Below are 20,353 nucleotides of genomic sequence, written 5' to 3' on the forward strand. Positions count from 1 at the left end.
GAAACCTCTGTGACCTCCACTTGAATCAATGTCACCCTCTGATTCTAGATCACATTGGACTTGTGCCTGGTTGTCTGGCTCTGGTGAAGAGGGGGTGTCATCGGAAAGATGGGTGAGTGTGGGTGCAGCTTAGGTGGGTTGGTGGCAGCATCTTGCAGGCTCTGATTGAGCAGTTGCAGCTGGCAGGGGTGCAGCACCTGCAGCTGTGGTGGGTAGTGCTCCCATTAGGTGCAGCACCGGCAGTGGCATGTGATATGCTGCTGGATGGGGGCACTTTCCGCACTGGTGTCGACTGTGGCAGTGTTTCCACTCCTAGCAGCTGGCATGGCGCTGCTGGTCCCTGGTTCCTTGCTGCTGCCATTACTCCTGCTCTTCCAATTCCTGGACAACTCAGGGGTGCTGGTTGTGGTCATCCCACTAGTGGCCCTGCTATGGGAGTTAGATGGGCCTGATAACTACTCTTGAGTCGACTGTGAACCTTTTGGGTGGAAAATTACTTGCTTTAAGTATGCTACATGGTGGAAGTTCATATTGGAAGTTCATCATACAAACATGTGGTCTATTGGGCAGGAATGATTGCATGCCAATGCATATGGCTAATGCAAGGTGTGGGAAGTGTCTGCTGAGGGTGTACACCGTAGTGGCAAGGAACCTTTGCCTGTTGGGCTGGTGACGTGGCCTGTACATGCGGTTGGGCTGGTTGTTCACTTTGCCACTTGCGCCTTTCAGAGCACACATAGGTGCTGCTCATAGTTGCATGGCCACACATGCTAATTCATACTACAGTGCATGAGTATGTGCACAGTTGCCCACCTTCCCTTGCATAGGTATTTGGTGGCATTGCCGTTGGGTGCATTGGCATTTCGTTGCACATTCCACTGTCCATTAGGCCCACCTATGCTGAGGGACACTTGAATTGAATGGTAATTTGGCCAGTGCATTGTCATGGGAGCGGGGGACATTCATACTCACCACCTTCACCTTGGCTGCTGGCTCCAACTTCAGCACTCCCTACACACTCCATCCCCTCCATGTGGAGCATGCTGTTGACCATCTCCTCCAACAGAGTCAGGACAAGAGGGTCCACAGTGCCGTCTCCTGTGGCCGATGTCTCCTGCTGGAGTTTGAACAGGAGACTGCAGGCCTTGGTCATGAGATCATTACACCTTTTTCTGCAGTTCTCACTGTCCCGTGGGACTGTGCCCACTGCCGTGACCTTGTCGCGGATGCTGGTCCAGATGGCAGCCTTCGTCTGGCTAGATGTTTTTGTATGCCTAGAGCCATAGAGCTCTTTGGCATGGGCCACCAGCTCATCAGTGAGGACTTGCATCTCTGCCTCACTGAATTTCTGTTTCCTGAGGAGCATATCAGGTCCCTCCCTTTCCCTTTGTCCTGTGACATTACTGCTGTGTCACCGAAGAACTCATGATGAGGCCCTTAAAATGCCGATACAAATAGGGCCTCATTACGAGGTGGGCGGAATGGGATTAACGGCGCCGGTAATGGTGCCGGCGCCATTAATCCCATTCCGCCCTATTACGAGGTTCCCTCGAGGGACCCGCTCTGGACGTCTGGTCTTACCAGACGTCCAGAGCGGGCCCCGCGAGGGGACCAGGGAGCTAACAACGGGCTTGTTATTAACGGGCCGTTGTTAGCTCCCTCCCCATATCCATTGAGTCCTATGGGGGCTCGAATGGGAATGGGGAAGGACTGGGTCCGGGTCCCCTGAAGGAGGAAATACTGGGCCCTCCAAAGTCGGAATGGCCCGGTATTTCCCCATTCAGGGAACCCGGACACGAATTTGGAGGCAGCCATGCCCTTATTTAGGGCATGGCTGCCTCCAAAGTCGTAATGAGGCCCATAGACAAACAGCTTGGACAATAGTTTGGTGGGTTAATGTTCCAGTCAGAGAGAACTGTGCGACCCCTGAAGTTCACATGGCTGAATCCAGGGATGGCCAACGGGGAAGGGAATAATAACATTGGTTATCTGTGCAAAGAAACATTGGATACTTACCACTATTGCAAAAATCAGCTTGCGTGATTATTATCAAAACAGCTCTCTTGATATAAAGTGGTGACAGCCTCCTTGTTTTGGAACAGGAGTATCACAGTGCAAAAAGGATATGCAAGCTATTCTCCTTAATCAGATGCCAATAACCCATAGTAACCTTATTTGAACTTTGGATGCTTTACCCAATCTCAGTGAATTAGCACAGTAAATTGATCTTCGCTCAAGGCTTCCATTGACGCGCTTCATAGGTATGTTCAGTCACACCTGCAGCAAGATATCAGACCAAGAGCACCTTCTTGCACGTGATGCTGAGGCTTTTGATGTGTCATATCTGAATTATTGCAGCCTTTCTGGATCCTCTATGGCTGGAATCGGATATGACCGATTCCAGCTTTATGTTTCACTCACTGTTAATGGAGGTTGAACCCCAGACCATAAGCCCAGCAAAATGGTGGTGGCTAAGTATGGATGGCAAAAATGGCACCTGAGGTGGTATCGCTGGGTACTAATGGGTTAATCCATTGTCTCCAGCTTTCCCCACTGAACCTTTGTCTCTGTGTTATTGCAGCATCCAGGAGACAGTGTTGCAACCAGGCTTGCATTGGCGTTGGCTGGAACAGGCTTCTGATGGTGCACCATCAGGTACACTGTTAATGAGGCGCACATGGCATCCTGTGGCTAATTTAGTAATCAGGACCTTTATCAGATTGCACATTTATTAGATGAGCAACATATCTGGTATGGGAGCAGTACAGGACACTCCCCTACAGGGAAACGTCACCTTCCTGTGGATGCCTTTACCCCCAGACCAGAGGCAGGAAGCGAGAGGTAACTAAAACGTTAGCACCTACATGGCGGGAAGGCAGGAGGGGTCCCAGGTAGGGCAGGATTGAGGCTAAGGTTCATCCATCCCAAAATGTACAGATCTTTCTTCTCCATAATCTTTCGGCTCTGTGTGTTCCTTGCTAGCCTCGGGTTCTTGGTTATAATGATGCACACGTGAGCGAGAGGTAACTGAAACGTTAGCACCTACATGGCGGGAAGGCAGGAGGGGTCCCAGGTAGGGCAGGATTGAGGCTAAGGTTCATCCATCCCAAAATGTACAGATCTTTCTTCTCCATAATCTTGCGGCTTTGTGTGTTCCTTGCTAGCATCGGGTTCTTGGTTATAATGATGCACAAGTGCACTCTGTTCTGTGTTTCCAAGTGCAATAGCCACAGGGCATGGCTTGCAATTCTGTAGGAAGGGGAGCTATTGATTGACTCAATTGATCCAATAGCCAGAGAATCGGATAAAGTCATCTGCTGGGCCCGGGGGAGCTGGGATAGATTGTGAAGGTGAGGAAAGTATCACCAGTATGTCCTCTGCAAAAGTACACTTTTACTTCTGGCTTTTTTCATTTTGAAGTCCCCTATGACGAACAGATGGCAACCGCACATGGTTCCAGGGCATTAATGAATACCACAGGTGGCAGCCGACATCCTTGTTTCCTGCCCTTCATAAAAAGCACCTTTAACAATTCACAGAATACTGTCCAGAGATATGAAGTAAACCATTTTCCACAACTGTTCCTAACCGGTGGCAGAATTCCATCTAACAATGAATATTTCAAAAAATACTTTTGCCAATTTAAGTGATGTTTAAACTGCTACTATGGAAACGAAATTTGCCTGCTTTCAGAGCAAAAGGCCTAACATGAAAATTGCAGTATTCTTCTCTTATTCGGCAAGGTCACGCTAGGGTATCCAGGAGCTGACAAAGGCAGAAGCAAACCCCTTGATTTGGCTGTAGAATGTGAGCACAGAATCTTTTACATAGCCCCGATACCTTTATTAAGGTGTGCACACTATTCAATCCTTTCAAATCATATTTTGACTTTATGTTCTTCCTTGTTTTTGCTTAAGTAATAGAGTAATTGCACACTTCACAGATGTTCTGGGTCTCCATCAACTTGAGAATAGCGATTCAGGGTTTACGCGCTTTGAGATTTCTATGGTGTGAGCTGGCACAGTATAAAAACGTAATAATGATAATAATATTACCTCAGCAAAAACAAAGAGGGGATGGCTGGAAGGTTTAGAATGAATCTTAACCTCTGGCATTGCTCTCGGCAATCCTCCAGACCATCATTTTTATTGCCTGCCAAGCCATTACAGAAGGGGCAGTCCAGCCCAAACTGCTAGGTCACATCCCTTCTGCACGAGACCACAAGCATCCCCAGACATGTTTCAGCCTTGTTGGGCCTCATCAGTGGGGAGTAGCTTGGGTCTCTAGGCCCAAAAGGCCCGGGACCCACGTCTGGGCATTCCACCCCCACTTGGGGTGATAAAGCAAAAAAAATAGGTCAATCCTGCAAAGCTGCCATCTTGCATTAATGTATTGCTATAGTTCTAGGAGCTATTGCATATTCAGCAAAATCGACCTACTCCACTGACTAATTCATGTTTCTCTGTTTTTGCAAACAATCAATTTTCCCAAAGGGTCAAAAAGATATCTTTCAAGTGGTTTTGGTCTTTCTCTGTCTTCTCTTAGAATATCAAGATAATACCAAATTTGTTTATTAACTTCCATTTCATAATTTATTAGGATACATACTTTGTTTTTTGTGTGTGTTGATGACAGTACGAGAAACTCTTTTTAAAAGTTAGCCTGTCTGTTAAACCCAGGTTGAACTATAACAGGTAACGATTTTAGGAATTGTATGAGTAAACTAATGAGTAAGGGCAGTACAATATTTCACAAGACTATTCTGCATCAACCACACCTTCAAGTTGTAGGCAGTATCACCACTCTGGAAATTAAAATCCCCTAGATAAATGACATGTTTAGATTTAATTAATCACTATATTATAAGAAAATAAGATTGATTGCCAGAGTTGATGGTACATTGTTTTTTTTCACATATCTCATGGCCGTTTTCAAATAAGTACACTTATCCCCTCCTCGCCCTTCCTTCCCAATCTTCATCCACTGAGTTTTTCCCGTCTGTAGTTGTTATTACATCCTTTGTCCACTTTTCCACTTCCGTCTTCTTCCTTCGTATGTGGCAGGCCCTTCCAGTTTTCCCTTCTCAATGGGTCTTCCCTTATTCACCCAGAAGTGCCCAGAAGTTTGAGTTTCCTTGGGCACCACGGGTCTCTGGCATCATTCTTTAAGAATTTGAGTACTAAGTCCCAGTCGACATGGAAGCCCCCGATTCTCCCTGAAGTGAGTAGGACACCCATTCCAATGCCGCAAAGTGCCAAACCTTTCCCACCCATTCATGTTCCCTTTGTGGCTCTTTTGTTTCCAGTTTTGTGCAATGATAACTGGCCCTGCCATGATTAGTATCACATACACCTTTCGCTGAGCCTTTAGTGCCAAGTCACTGAGTACTCCTCCTATCACTAGGATCGCCTTTCCTCTGTTTCCCCTTCCTGTTACCCCCAGGATTTCCTCAATAGCCCCTTCTGTTGTGACCCAGAACCGCATAATGCGTGGGCATTCCCACCATATATGTTGCCACGTCCCTAGTGCCCCACATTCCCTCCAACAATTCTAGTATACCCGACGGGAAACACTTATGAATTTGCACTGGGGTGAGGTGCCACTGAAACTTTAGTTTCACCCATATCTCCTGCGCTTGAATTGACCTTGTGAGCTTGGGGATATTTGTCCACAACTGGGCCCATTCCTTTGCATCAATCGGTGCCCCCACTAAAGTTTCCAATTGCTTCATGAAACGCCTGTGGCTTTATACCTCCTATTCTTTGATGTGCTCATATATCGTGAATGCAGGTCCACTCATTCCAGGGGAGAATTGCTGGTTATGCAATATTGGGGTGCATTGCGATGGGAACGTTATGAATCCTGCTCTACCTACTACTTCATCCAGGTATCTCCCACTAGAGTTCCAACCTTGCTAACGTACATATTTCCTGGTCTGTCACTTTTTGGTTTCCACAGCACCCCCTCGAGGTGGCCCCATGCCACAGAATTGTCCATGTGTCTCCAAACCTTCTGCTTGTCATCTTTAACCCATTTGCTAAGGACCCTCGTCTGCGCTGCCAGGTAATATGCCCTAACATCTGGCTCTCCCATCCCTCCCCTATTTCGTGGCATCATCATTACTGTTCGTGCAACCCAAGGTTTTCTATTATTCCTTACAAATTTGCCTGTGGGCCTCTGAATAGCTCGGAAAAAGGACTTGGGTACGTTTGTTGGCAGCTCTGTGAAGTAATGTAGTAATTTTGGTAATATCACCATTTTTTAAACATTAATTCGAATGGATTGTGTCCGCCCACGTATTCCTCATCTTGTGATATTCGTTATCGCCAGCTTCGCTGCTTTCGGAAAAATGTTTTCGGCAGATGGCACTTTGCTCGAGGTCGTGGTGTCGATTGTCCTTCGACGGACTCCGTACAGTGTCAACGTCACTGTTGGTATAAATAGCTCGAGCCACACCCGTTGGCTTCAGTTCTGTTTTTCCGATTGCTTCGCTCTCGAGAACGGCGCGCTTCGAAATTTTCTGTTAGAAAATGTCATCATCATCTACTGCTTCTACACCCAAGACTGGGTTTAAGAAGTGTATCAACTGCGGTTCGAAGATGTCAATTACCGATCCTCACGCATCTGCCTCTGGTGCCTGGGTTCAGATCATCGAACCGGCGACTGTGGCTCCTGTCAGTTGATGACGGAGAAGGCCCTTCGTGAGAGAAAAGGTAAACTAGCGGTGGGGCGGGAGGCTTCAAAGGCCACTTCGAAGGCCTCGTCGAAAAGACATAAAAAATCATCCGATTCAAAAGAATCGGAACATCACAAAAAACACTCTAAGAGATCCCGATCTCGTAGTAGATCGAGGCAATTTTCATCTTCTAAAAAAGTTAAAAGGAGACATAGATCTCCTTCACCATCATCCGATACATCGGCCGAATTGGTTCGATGCCCTACTAAATCGGATTCCCCAAGAAAATGGGAGGACTTTAGAAGAAAGATAATGGAAGTCTTTGAGAATGCGGCCTCGACCCGCTCAAAGAAACCCCAAAAGAGCCAGACCCTGGTCGCTCCATTGGACGACACAGGGAAGTCGAGAACTACTGCGGTAAGACCCAGTAGTACGGGTGAAACCTGTAAAACTCGAGTCGGCAAATCGTCGAGGAATCCTCGAGAGTCGAGTGTCTCCCCGACACCACATAAAAAACAGAAGTTGTCAAAAACATCTGCAACTTCGTCGACGCCATCGGCGCCGACAACTTTGACATCGAAGCCTAAAGAGTCTTCGACGCCTTTGTCGAAGACTTCATCGGGGTCGTCGAAGATTCCTTCGACACCTTTGAAGAATCCTTCCATTCCTTCGACGAAAACTCAGGAGGAAGAGAGGAGATTTACGCCATTACCAAAATCAGACTTTTTTAAGTCTATGGGCCTCATTACATGGTAGGCGGTAAGGGTTTACCGGTACCGGTAAACCCTTACCGCCTTAGTACGAGGTCCCTTTGCGGGTTGGTGAATTTAACGCCTGCTTTTTGCAGGCGTTAAAAACCAACCCGCAAAGGGACCAGGGAGCTAATTACGGCACTGCAATTTGCGGCACCGTAATTAGCGCCTTGTCCATTCCCATAGAGCCCTATGGGGCAAAAATGGGAATGGGGAAGGGCAATGGGGGAAAGGGGAAATACCGCCCCGCCAACCTTGGAATAGGGCGGTAATTCCCCTTTCCACCAAGGCGGTGCCAATATTTTACCGGCATGGACCAAGGTGCTAATAGCACCTTGGTCCACCGCCATCCGTGTAATGAGGCCCTATGTCTTCGATTTTTGAAGAAACTGGCTCTGAGGATGAGGAAATCTCTCCCTTTGGAGTGCAATATGGCACTAGACAAGTTCCAGAGGAATTTATAGACCCAGAATCTAAAATGAGAGACCTGTGCGAGACTCTGCATTCTGCTAGTGGCATTGACACGTCACCTGAGCTAGAGTTTGCAAGACCTGACCCTGCAGAACATGCAGATTCAGGGTACAGGAGTTAAATGAACAGAGTGGTAGAATATATGGGCTGGGTAGAGCCTCAAACACTTTTGAACAGGATGATATGACGGACAGAATTGTTCGAGGCCCTCAGAAGGATCCAGTTCTCCCCTTCCATAGGGCGCTCCAAAGAACAGTGGAAAAGAACTGGGAATACCCTGACAACATTGCTGTAGTAAACTGCAATTTTCCTATGAAGTATAGAACTTCTACTTCTGATCCCGAGTATCTGAATAGACATCCCACTCCAGAAAGTCTGGTTGTTCAGGCTGCAACTACCTCGAGACAAACTGTATATCCAACCATACCTCCGGATAGAGAGGATAAGAAGGTTGATGCTTTGCCCGTAAAGTTTTTACTTCGGTTAGCATGGCTTTAAAGTCAACCAATGTCACCTGTACCCTAGCCAGGTTCACACATACCCTGTGGGAATGCATTTCGGCGGCGGCTGAACATATTCCGGAAGGCGAGGAAAGGGAAGGCTTCCTGAATATTGTCAAAGACGGGAAGGGGGCAATGGGGGAATGTCTCCAGTCTGGACTGGATCCTACTGAGAGTATCAGCAGATCCATGGCATCAAGCACAGTGCTACGCAGATTTGCGTGGTTGAGAAAGTTGGGTTTTGCACCAGATGTGCAGGCCAGGCTTCTCAACATGCCCTTTGATGGCTCGAGGCTGCTTGGTAGTAAGGCTGATGAGAGCCTAGAAAAACTACAGACCTCAAAAGCGGCAGCTAAATCCCTTAGTGCCTCCATTCGACAGCCTCAGAAACCCTATTCGGGCTCATCTTCCTGGAGGGGTCGTCCTTTTCGGTACTACTCTTCTTTTGGTAGAGGAAGAGGACAGGCTTTTCAAAGGGGAAAAAGAAATGTCACTCGTGGTGGACGAGGAAAGACTACATAGCCATCTTCAGGGACGGCATCTTTACCCTCAGCCGCTCCTGCAGCCGCCTCCAAATCACTCTGAGGTCTTATCATACAAAACACCAGTGGGAGGCAGAATCTCTCAGCATCTGAAAGAATGGTGGGGCATTACTTCAGATGCTTGGCCGCTGGAAATAGTAGCTCAAGGTTACTGCCTTCCCTTCCTAAAAAGGCCTCATGATCATCCACCGGGAGCCAACTTGGCCAAAATTCCAGACGCGCTCCTTTTGCAGGAAATTTTAACACTGCTAGAGAAAGGTGCAATAGAACATGTACCTGTGGTGGAGAGGAACAAGGGTTGGTACTCCCCTTATTTCCTCATCCCAAAGAAGGACGGAGGATTGAGACCCATCTTGGACTTAAGAAACTTGAACAAGTTCCTCAGGAAGGACAAGTTGAAGATGGTAACCCTTTCTCAGATCCTTCAGGCTCTCCAACTCCAAGACTGGTTGGTATCATTGGGCCTTCAGGATGCTTACTTTCATGTGCCAATCCATCTCAAGCACAGAAAGTACCTGAGGTTCGCAGTTGGCGATTTTCACTATCAGTTTCGAGTTCTGCCATTCGGGCTGACCTCCGCCCGAGGGTTTTCACCAAGCTGATGGCGGTAGTGGCAGCGAGTCTCAGGAGAGGGGGGATTCACGTCTACCCCTACCTGGATGACTGGTTGATCAGGGCAAGTTCTCCCAAACAAGCTCAAGAACATCTGTCGATCACCTGTCACTTCCTTCACAATCTGGGTTTATCCCTCAATTTCAAGAAGTCCCACATGATACCATCCAAAAAACTCCAGTTTATCGGAGCAGTCTTGGACACTTCCTCAGGAAAAGCCTCGCCTCCCGAGATAAGAGCTTTCCACATTCTGCAGATGGCAACAAAATTCCAGAAAGCTCAGCATCTGCCGGCCTTCGATTTTCTGAGGTTGCTTGGCCTCATGGCATCCTGCATGTTTCTGGTGCCAGAGGCCAGATTGAGAATGAGATCCCTTCAATGGGCCCTCAGGACTCAGTGGTCCCAGTTCTCGGGGAGTATGTCGGATCTTCTACAAGTCCTGAGCGCAGTTGCTCAGGATCTACTATGGTGGGCTTACAACGACAACATCCTCAAAGGGGAATCTTTTTGGCAACCATGGCCAGAGATAACAGTAGTAACGGATGCCTCACTCACGGGGTGGGGAGCTCATACCAACGATCTGACAATCAGCGGTCGTTGGTCTCCATCGGAGTCCAAACTACACATCAACCTGTTGGAGCTGAGGGAAATCAGACTAGCGCTGAAGGCCTTCCTGCCCTCTGTACAGGGAAAGAATGTCCTGATAATGACGGACAACACAGTGGCCATGTACTACCTCAACAAAAGAGGAGGCATAGGATCACTCCCACTGTGCAGAGAGGCAATGGAGCTCTGGTTCTGGACAATACGGGAAGGAATCTATCGGCAGTTCACCTAGCCGGAGAGCAGAACACGGCGGCAGATGCTCTGAGCAGGCAGAGCACAGTCTCGTTAGCTCAGGAAGTCCTTCTGGAGATCTCCACCCTTTGGGGAACCCCTCAAGTGGATCTGTTCCCAACTGTGGTAAACCAGAAGTGCCAACAGTTTTGCTCAAGGGAATTTCCCCCCAAGAGGAGCTCTAGGAGACGCGTTCATGGTGGAGTGGGAGTTCACTCTACTGTACACGTTTCCTCCAGTCCCTGTGATTCCTCAAGTAAACCGGAGGTTGAGAAAGTTCAGGAAAACCATGATCCTAATTGCCGCGGATTGGGCCAGGAGAACGTGGTACCCGGACCTTCTGGACATGTCCATCTGCCCTCCAATACGTCTTCCGCAAAGAGAGGATCTTCTCTCGCAAGAGGAAGGTCGGGTTCTCCATCCAGAGGTCAAAACACTCAACCTTCCAGCATGATTTCTGAGAGGTTGAGATACAGGGATTGGGATCTTCCGGACGACGTAATGGAAATTTTGCTTTCAGCCAGAAGGCAAGCAACAAAATCCTTGTATCGGTGTTGTTGGAACAAATTCAGTAACTGGTGCAAAGATAAGGATGTGGACCCTTTTCAATGTAGCACCCCAATGGTGCATTCTTTCCTATTGCATCTAGCCAATCTGGGGCTCCAGATCGGCACAATTAAAGGATATCTTGCTGCGCTGTCCATTTTCAAGCACTCCTCGGAAGAGGTTTCTTACTTCAAAATTCCATTAATCATTCAGTTCCTGAACGGACTTACCAATGTATATCCACCTGTATCGTTTCATGTCCCAACTTGGGATTTAAACTTAGTTCTTAAATTTTTAACTTGTATACCATTTGAGCCTCTGCACTCCTGTCCATTGAGGCTTTTAACACTAAAAACTGTCCTTCTTGTGGCATTAACATCAGCCCGTAGGTTTAGTGAACTACAAGCTCTCTCATGTAAACCTCCATATACCACGTTTTACAAAGACAAGGTAGTTCTTAAGGTTAAACCATCTTTCTTACCGAAAGTAGTTTCTGACTTCCATTAGTCACAAAAAATAATTTTACCAACATTCTACCCTCCTCCTCATTTGGGTAAAGAAGAGGAGAGACTGCATAGACTGGACCCCAGAAGGGCCCTCAGTTTTTACATTGTCAAAATTACGCCAAGATAACCAACACTTTGTGGGTTATACAGTTCGCAAATTGGGGTTGGCAGTGACAAAATAAACTATATCCCGCTGGATTATTCTAGCTATATTGGAATGCTACAGATTAGCAGGAAAAGACCCACCGGATGGGCTACGGGCACATTCCACTAGGGGAATGGCTACTTCTGCGGCTTTGAAGAGCGGAGTCCCGGCAAAAGATATTTGCTCGGTTGCAACATGGGCATCAATGCATACCTTCATCAAGCATTACTGCTTAGGTGCCTCCTCCTCCAATGAGGGTTTATTTGCCAGGGCGGTACTTCATTCCATCCATGAGAACAACAGCTAGTACTCCCACCTCAAAATTGACCACTGCTATGGGAGTCTATCACAAGATGAGGAATACGTGGGAGGACACAATCCATTCGAAGAACAAGTTACTTACCAACTGTAAAGTTCTTTCGATTGGATGTTCCTCCCACTTATTCCTCATCGACACTCCCAACATACCCCGCAGTACAGTTTACGTTTCTTACACTTTCCTCTCACGAAGGGTATATCAGTCACGGGGCACGCCTGGGTGTTCCACAAATATTTCCTTGAAAAAACAGAACTGAAGCCAACGGGCGCGGCTCAAGCTATTTATACCAACAGTGACATCAAAATGGTACGGAGTCCGTCGAGGGACAATTGACGCCACGACCTCGAGCACAGCGTTCTCTGCCGAAAAAAAATTCCGAAGCAGCGAAGCTGGCGATAACGAATATCACAAGATGAAGAATACGTGGGAGGAACATCCAGTCGAAAGAACGTTACAGTTGGTAAGTAACTTGTTCTTCTACCGATCCATGATATTGACAGTGGGCCACATTCCTGAAGTTTATTCCTGACCTCTTTCACCAATGGAGGGTAGTTCGTCTCGTATAACGATTCAATGTCTTTCATGATGTTGACCCCCTAGGTATCTTATACCCTTGGTGGCCCATGAATATCTGAATGATTTTTTGGGTTCCTGTTCCTTCTCCACTGGGATCGTAAGGTTTAATATCTCTGATTTATGTATATTTATTTTTAAACCCACTACAGTCTCAAATGTACTCAATTCCCTGCCTAAAGCCCTGATTGATCCTTCCGGTACCCGAAGTATTAATAACAAATAATCCGTGAATGCAGCTACATAGTGTGTGCATCACCCAAATGGAACTCCTAATATGTCAGTTGCTCCCCTGATTGCTGCCATTGGTGACTCTAGATGGACTGTGTAGAGTAACGGAGACAGATGGCACCCTTGTTTCATGCCTTTTCATACCCTTAGTGCACCCTAGAGATGACTATTGATCAATAGTTGCAGGGTTGGATTTGAGTAATTCGATTTATATTTGCAATGAATGTAGACCCAAATCCCTTTTTAGTCATAGTCTGAAAAAGGAACTGCCACTCCACTCTATCAAACACTTTTTCAGCATCAAGGGTGATCAATATGCCTGGGATCTTCTTTATATTGACCTTTTCGATTAGGTGAATTATTCTCCTGGTGTTATCCCCAGTTTGTCTGCCCCTTATAAACCCTGATTGATTGGTGTTAATGATGATCGGAAGGAGCTGGCCTAACCGGCAAGCTGATATTTTTGTGTCGATTTTAGCATCTAGGTTGATTAATGCTATAGGTCTATAGGACGAACAACTTTCTGGGTCCTTTCCTGGTTTCGGAAGCAGCATCACCTTTGCTTCCTCCATCGTTGGGGTGATCTTTCCCACTTCTCCAAAGGTATTGAAAATTGACACCAGGTGTGTGAGCAGTTGTTCCCTAAATGTTTCATAGAAATCGGCCGAAAAGCCATCCGGCCCTGGTGATTTGTTGGTGGGGAGCGAGATCATAGCCCTAAGCACTTCCTCTATTGTAATGTCTTGTTCCAACTCAATTTTTTCTTGATCAGTTATGACTGGGAGCACACAGCCCTCTAGGTAATTCAGTTGTGCCTGCTCTACGGGATCGTCTGATTTGTATAATTTTGTGTACCATGCCTTGAATTCATGTATAATGTTCTTTGTCTCCACACTCTCCCCTCCCTCTCTTTGTTTAATTTTCAATATGGTTTTTGCCTTTTCCTCTTTCCTGAATAGCCTTGCTAATAGTCTATCCGATTTGTTTGCCTTTACATAATATTTCTGTCTGAGGTACAGCAATGCACGTTCTGCTTCTCTCGATTCTAGGATGTCTAGTTGCCCCCTTATGGTCCTGGATTCCCTTCGTGTTTTCCCACTAGCTCCCACTCGCATTTTTGCCATGACCTTTTTCAGCTGTTCTTACAGGTCCCTCTCTAGGGCCCTTTTCTCTCTGTCTCTTCGGACTTTTATCACAATAATCCTTCCTCTTATTGTTGGTTGAAGGCGTCCCATTTTACAAGCTGGTTTGTGTCCTCTGTTTTATTGTCTATGAAGAATTCCTCAGTGCTATTCCATAGTTCCTCTCTCAATATGTCGTCCTTAAATGTATACGCAGGGTATTTCCATATCCCTGGAGTTACGTTATTCCATTTCACTATCAGGGTTAGGGGGGCATGGTCTGATATCAATATTGCTCCCACTTCTATTTCTAGTACCATGCCTAGCAAGTTCTGCGTCACCCAGATGTAGTTTATCCTGGAGGATGTCTTATGCACGTGAGAGAAGAAAGTATATCCCTTGGTTTCCCCCTCTTTTCCCTCCAGACATCCGCCAGAGCCAGTCTCTCTATTCCCTCACCTAATTCTTTCAAGGGCCTACAATGGGTTCCCGCATATATGGTAGCAACCATATATAGTTCCCCCTTCCCTTGCAGAATGGCTCCGAACATTTATATCTAGATTATTACGCACCTCTATTAATACCCCTCCTTTTTTATTCCCCTTGTTGGACTGGAGCATTTGTCGGTAACTTTATTGGGTGCATATATGGTAGCAACCATATATAGTTCCCCCTTCCCTTGCAGAATGGCTCCAAACATTTATATCTAGATTATTACGCACCTCTATTAATAGCCCTCCTTTTTTATTCCCCTTGTTGGACTGGAGCATTTGTCGGTAACTTTATTTTGTGCGCGTCTGTGGCTTGGACATGTGTTTCCTGTAGGGTCAGGAGATCCAGTTTTCCCTTTGGTGGAACTTTCCAACTTCTTCTTTTTAAGGGGTGAGTTCATCCCATTTATATTTAGGGACATAACTCTCAATCCTACCCTATTAGCCATATCCTATGTGGAATCTAGTAGTATCTGTCTTTCCACTGGTAACTCGATTGGGTCCCCTCCCCCTTCACTGCCCCCCTTCCCCGTCCCTCCCCTCTGCCCCACTGAGTGGGTAGACTTGACCGACCTCTAGCCCCTACCAACACGCCTACCCGGGGATCAAGTCTATATTTCAACCCAGTCCCCATTTGTGCAGGCTCTCCCAAGCCCATATCTTGATTCCAACTCCCGCCCGACCCTTGTGTGCTTACAAATCATGCCCTCGCCAGGCTTCCTTATGTGGGTTATACTGTGAAGTAAACCCTACCGCTCATTTAAGATGTTCTTCAGCACTGTCATTGAGTCCTCTGGGCCCAGGTCTTGAGATTCCGTCTTGTCCTCTTGTTGGCCTTTCTTCTTTATGTTTTTCCACTGCACCGCTGTCCACTCCAAGTTCTTTTGTCTTGCTTTGGTTTTGTCGCGGCGCTTGATTCTTTTCCATCCTCCTCTATGCCAAGTATATTTGCTCCTTCCTTGCAAGTCGAGATCCTGTGTTGCCTTCCATCCCATTCGAACACCATGCCAAAGGGGAATGTCCAGTAATACGGAATGTCTTTCTCGCGCAGAAAGCTTGCCACTGCGCCCATCTTCTTCCTCTTGAGCAGTGTTATCTGGGACAGGTCCTAGAAGAGTTACAGCTCCAAGTCATTATAAGATAACTGTTTCACCTTTCTCGCCGCCCCCCAGTATTCCTTCTATATGGGAGTAGTCGTGTAAGGCCGCCAAGGCATCTCTCTGTCCCTCTCCTGGTTCTTTCCTGGAATGGCCAACTCTGTGAACCCGGCCTAGTTTTAACTCGCCTCCCTATTTCGGTTCTGCCAAGTCGGTGAATATTTGCAGAAATGTCTCCTTAAGGTCCTTATCCTGTACTTCTTCGGAAAGGCCCTTTACCCTAATGTTAGATCTCCTAGAACAGTTTTCTAGGTCCTCTGTTTGAAGCTCCAGGTTATGGGTTGCTTGCGCTAGGTACTCTACTAGTTTGGCGGTTTTTCACTCATCTTCTGCGAGATCCTGCAGCGCCGTCTCGTTGGTGTCCACTCTCTCCTCAAGTTTTGTGACATCACCTTTTATCTTGTGCAGGATTGAGGCCAGATCCTCAGGCATCTTTTCCAGTTGTGTTTAGACAGTGCCTGCAATTTTGTCCTCAAAGTCCTCAAAATATTGTTTTAGGATGTCCTGTGTAACCTCTTGATCTTCGCTTTAACGCCCATAAATTCTTGTCTTTCCGGGCTACTTTCCCCTTCAGCTAGAGATTCTGGGTCGGGCCTCCACATTTTTGGTATCACACCTTGCATGGGGTTTCTTTGCGCCATTGGTTGGGTCTCCCTTCCCCTTTTTTTCGAATTTCCCCCTTTATCACTGTAGCCTTTCCTCGTGTTAGATGGATCGCTGAGGTTGATGGTAGCTGTCCCCCCCTTTACTGGGTTCCCTGTAGATTTGTCTATGTCTGTCTTCCCAGGTTGTAGTATGCGTTCTAGCGCGTTCGCCCGGGCTGCCCTGGTTCTCCTTTCCTTCTGTTCAGGAAACCTCTGCCCCTTGGTTGGGGTTGAACCTTAGATCTTCGGGGTTCTCCACTTTACCCCTGTCACTGTCTCCAAAATATGTTACGCTCACCTGATATCCCCGGGGGTGTCTGGAAGGCTCTGAGATCTGGAACCCTGGATGCGTAGTTGCCCAGTGCTGAATAATGAATCTTAGTTATTTGTAGGGTGAGCTATCCGTCCTGCGTTTCTTGTGCAGGGCGCTTGACATTTGTTGGCGAGCTGCCCGAGTTGCTTCACTGGTGCAGTACGCCTTCCTTGGGCCCAGGCCTGCTGTGTAAGTCTTTGTTCTGTTTATGGTGGGAATTCATTAATGTCTTTATCTCCTTCTTTTTGGGTGCGAAGGTCTTGATGCTGGCGTGCCGGATGGAGAGGCACATTTCCAGGTAAGAGAAAGCGCGAAGCGCAGCACCTTTATTGTCTTTTGAAGCTAACCTGTGTTTTCTTCTTCTTCTCCTCACAGGCTGCTGTGGTGCTGTGAGTGGATGAGCGCGCAATGAAAAACAGGCCCCCGGAATCCGTTAAGGTAGTACAGCGCTGTGCGGTTGTTTAATATTGAAAGCAAACCTGAATATGTCTCTTTTCCTTTGCAGATGTTGCTGTTGTGCTCCGGATGGAAGCGTGGCATAGCGCGATGGAATTCAGGTAAGACTGATGGAATTCGATGTTTTGGAAGCGCGCGTTCTAATATTGTTTTTCCCTTTCTCGTTATTGAAGGTCGCAATGTTCGAACAGCAGCTGGGGTAGCGGTTTGCTGAAAGTCCTTAAGCTAGTACTCACAGGTGAGTGATGTTTCTTCTTCTCTCAGTTTCCACAGATTGCAGCCAAGTTGAGATGCTGAGTGCTGGATGGTGTTTTCTCAGGTAAAACAGAATAATCTTGTTCTTGTTCTTGCAGGATTACAGGAAGATGCTGAAGACCAGGAGCTAGGCACGGTGAGCGTCACGCTGCTGGTTGCAGAATAACACAAAGCATGTTCTGCAGTCAGGGTGTGGTTTATCTAGCCCAGGTAAAGTAGTACCAGGGAAAGTAGTTCCAGGCCTGCCACACCCAAAACACTAGACCGCATGGCTTGGTTCTAGGAACTAGACTGTCTGGGTGCTTCCATGTTGGATTTAAAGGCCCATGTACATAAATGGGACCTAGTTTGAACAGCCCTTCCTTCCTACATATGAGCCTGGTGCCAGGACTGGCTCCAGGAGCCCTTTTGCAGTGGTTTTAGCCCTCATGGTTCTGGTGGGAGCCTGCTTGTGGTCAAACTTTTGCCCCCTCACAGTGGTCATGACAAATATCTGTTCCCCGGATGGGGTTCTTTTCCTGTTTAGTGGGAACGGGAGCCAGAAGTGCTCTATTAATGTTGCTGTGTCATTATAGAGAGTGGGTAGGAGGGATGACCACAGGGCCCTGTTTTTCTTTGTCCCTCTGGAGCTAGGTGGCTTGTGCCTCCTCTGGTCCCTCTGGGTAAGTATTCCTTTTGTCCCCCTCCACCTCCTTTCAAAGATCAGTGTGGCCTTAAGGGGGATGCTGTGGCCCCTCTGTTCTTGGTGTTAGACTTGTCACTCCCCTCCACCTCTGGCTGGGCTCCTGTATTGTTGCTCTCTTCAGCTAGTTTGCATCTGCTCACCTTAACGGGGCGCCTCTCCTTCTTGTTACGCTTGCGGTTCCTTTCTCTTTCCTCCGCTTCCTCTGCCGGTCCATCTCACCGCGTTCGTTCACTGCTCCTCCTCGGGTAACTCCTCCGCCTCCTTGCTCCCATTGATGGTCCCCCTTCTCGCCTCCAGGTGACCAGCTTCCTCCAGGGAGGTCTCCCCTTTACTCTGGCAGACACGGCCCTTATCCTGGCCTCATGGGGGTGAGCAGCAGCTGTCCCTCCTCTCGACTCCTCTGCTTGCCTTAATATACGGCCTCTGGTGACCGCGCTCTCCTGCACCGCACCTCGGCCCCCCTTGGGGTGCCTCAAAGCGCTGCTCCTCTCTTTGTCAGCAGGCCCGTCCAAAGTTCCAGGAAGCGCCTGCTGGGTTTACCCGCTCCGCTGCGGGCTTGGAGTTTTAACAAGGTGCATTTTGTTCACTTGCTTCCAAACACCAGACTCGACTGCTGGACGGCTCTTTCTGTGTCCGCATCCACTGCTCATTCAATCCGCACCCGGGGAGAGGATTAATGCAAATGTATCTGAGTTGTGAAGGGTCGGTGGAAAGGAGAGCTTGCTCTCCTATCGCCAGCCATTTTAGAATTGATGGTCCATTGTTAATGGTTAAATGCATTGTTTGGATTTGTTAGTGTTTGAAAAGTCACAGTCAGGGTTTTGAGAAAGTGGACATTTCCACCAGTGACCAGTCAAAAATCTCAAATTTTTTAAAATGGCAACCAAATCCCCTCTAGCAAGACGTACCCAATTCAAATGAAGTATATTATGGGCGTAGGAGTGCTTGTGGTCCTGTATGGAGAGAATGTGACCCAGCACTTCGGGCTGGACTGCCTCTTTTGGGTTAGCATAAGACATATATACCTACGTATGAAGTTAGGCTTCTTGTTATCGCTTAATACTGCTCGGTAGGTACTTCGGAATGCTCCAGAAGTGGAGAGGAAGAAAAGAGAGGTGGAAGAAGAGGGTTGAAAGAAAAATTGGGGAGATAGTGGAAAGAAGCATGTTCTGAGAAGGAGTTCGAATGTAGTGGCACTAGGGCTGAGATTTCACAGGCAAGGAGTTCTCGCCTGATTCCTGCACAGTGTCTGCAGAAAGACCCCACTGTTCCCTGTCACCCTCTATAATGAATCATTTAGCTAGTGAGATAAACTTAATTGGAGGGAGAAGGGACTGTGGAACCGATAGGTGCAAACCCCTTTATTTCCCTAGACATGGATTTTGAAAGGACACGTACATGGGGATTTGAGGAAGCTTGAAACCCATTGGGTGATAAGGCACACACAAGGCAAAGGAGATTTGTTGAGAGCCATGGTCTTTGCATGAAAAACTGTAGGGTTCTAGAGATTCTGTGGCCCTCATTACAACTCTGGCGGTAACCGTGCCGTTAAAAACGCACGGCTGCCGCCGGAGTTGCATTTTTCCGGCACCCGTGAATTGGCAAGAACCGGGTCATGCCGAGTTCGGTGGACCCGGTAATTGCCCATTTTCGGGTGCTGGAATCAAGAGCCGCCCCATCCCCATTCTGCCCTATAGCACTGAATGGGGATGGGGACGTCGGATGCACCAGCACATTCAGAGTTGTGCCGGTGCATCCAATGTGCTCTGCTCGTGGGTGCTGTTACAGCCGCCAGGAAAAACCTGGCGGGGGAAACGGTTCCCACGAGCAGAGCCCGTAGTATCGCGGTCCGGGAAGTACGTTACCGGCATGCTTATGGGTACCATTCTTCCCAGACCGCCATGCTCGTAATGAGGGCCTGTGTCTGCGGAGGAGAAGAAGAGAGTAGAACAAGCAAAGTATTAGCTCAAGTCCACACAGAAAATTTGAATATGCAAGTTATAGTGACATAATGAAGACACAAACAGCATGGTACAAGCTCTTACTCCTGTACCAAGTTCAAAGGAAATCATACACATTTTAATATTAGGCATATTTTGAAGCCCTCTGCAACGGTATAAAATGACACTCGGAAATTGACAAATAAATAATGAATGTGCGGTTAAATCTATGAGGCAAATATGATGTCTCCAATAGCAGGAATATATCAACACTTGCAATCACAAGGATAGTTCTCAACAAAAGGCATACGGTTCAAAAACAAGTTGAAAGTAAGAACACGATGCAGCCAAAATCACATGTTGGAATGTTGCATTTGTTTCTCAATTGTCGTTTTAAATGACACAAACGGTTCCTATGAAGAACGGGTGAAATACTCAGATTTGGAATGCGGTTTTTGGGCTGGGGATAGATGCACATCACAAGGACAATATAGGAACGAAAGGATGGTTGTAGCTGAAGATTTGGAAGAGATTTGGAAGATAAAAAGAGGTTCAGTTTTGGTAAAATGAAGCCGTGAAAG

General features: G+C 47.3%; 1 protein-coding gene across 1 annotated transcript in view; it reads right to left on the bottom strand.

Moving 5' to 3' along the window:
• The window catches only part of SLC13A2 (solute carrier family 13 member 2), a 739,631-nt gene that overhangs the window by 513,822 nt on the left and 205,456 nt on the right, over positions 1-20,353 (bottom strand). The gene's annotated exons all lie outside the window — the stretch shown is intronic.

Source organism: Ambystoma mexicanum, chromosome 9 (assembly GCF_040938575.1).
Source record: "Ambystoma mexicanum isolate Mex_15411 chromosome 9, UKY_AmexF1_1, whole genome shotgun sequence".
Lineage (NCBI taxonomy): Eukaryota > Metazoa > Chordata > Amphibia > Caudata > Ambystomatidae > Ambystoma > Ambystoma mexicanum.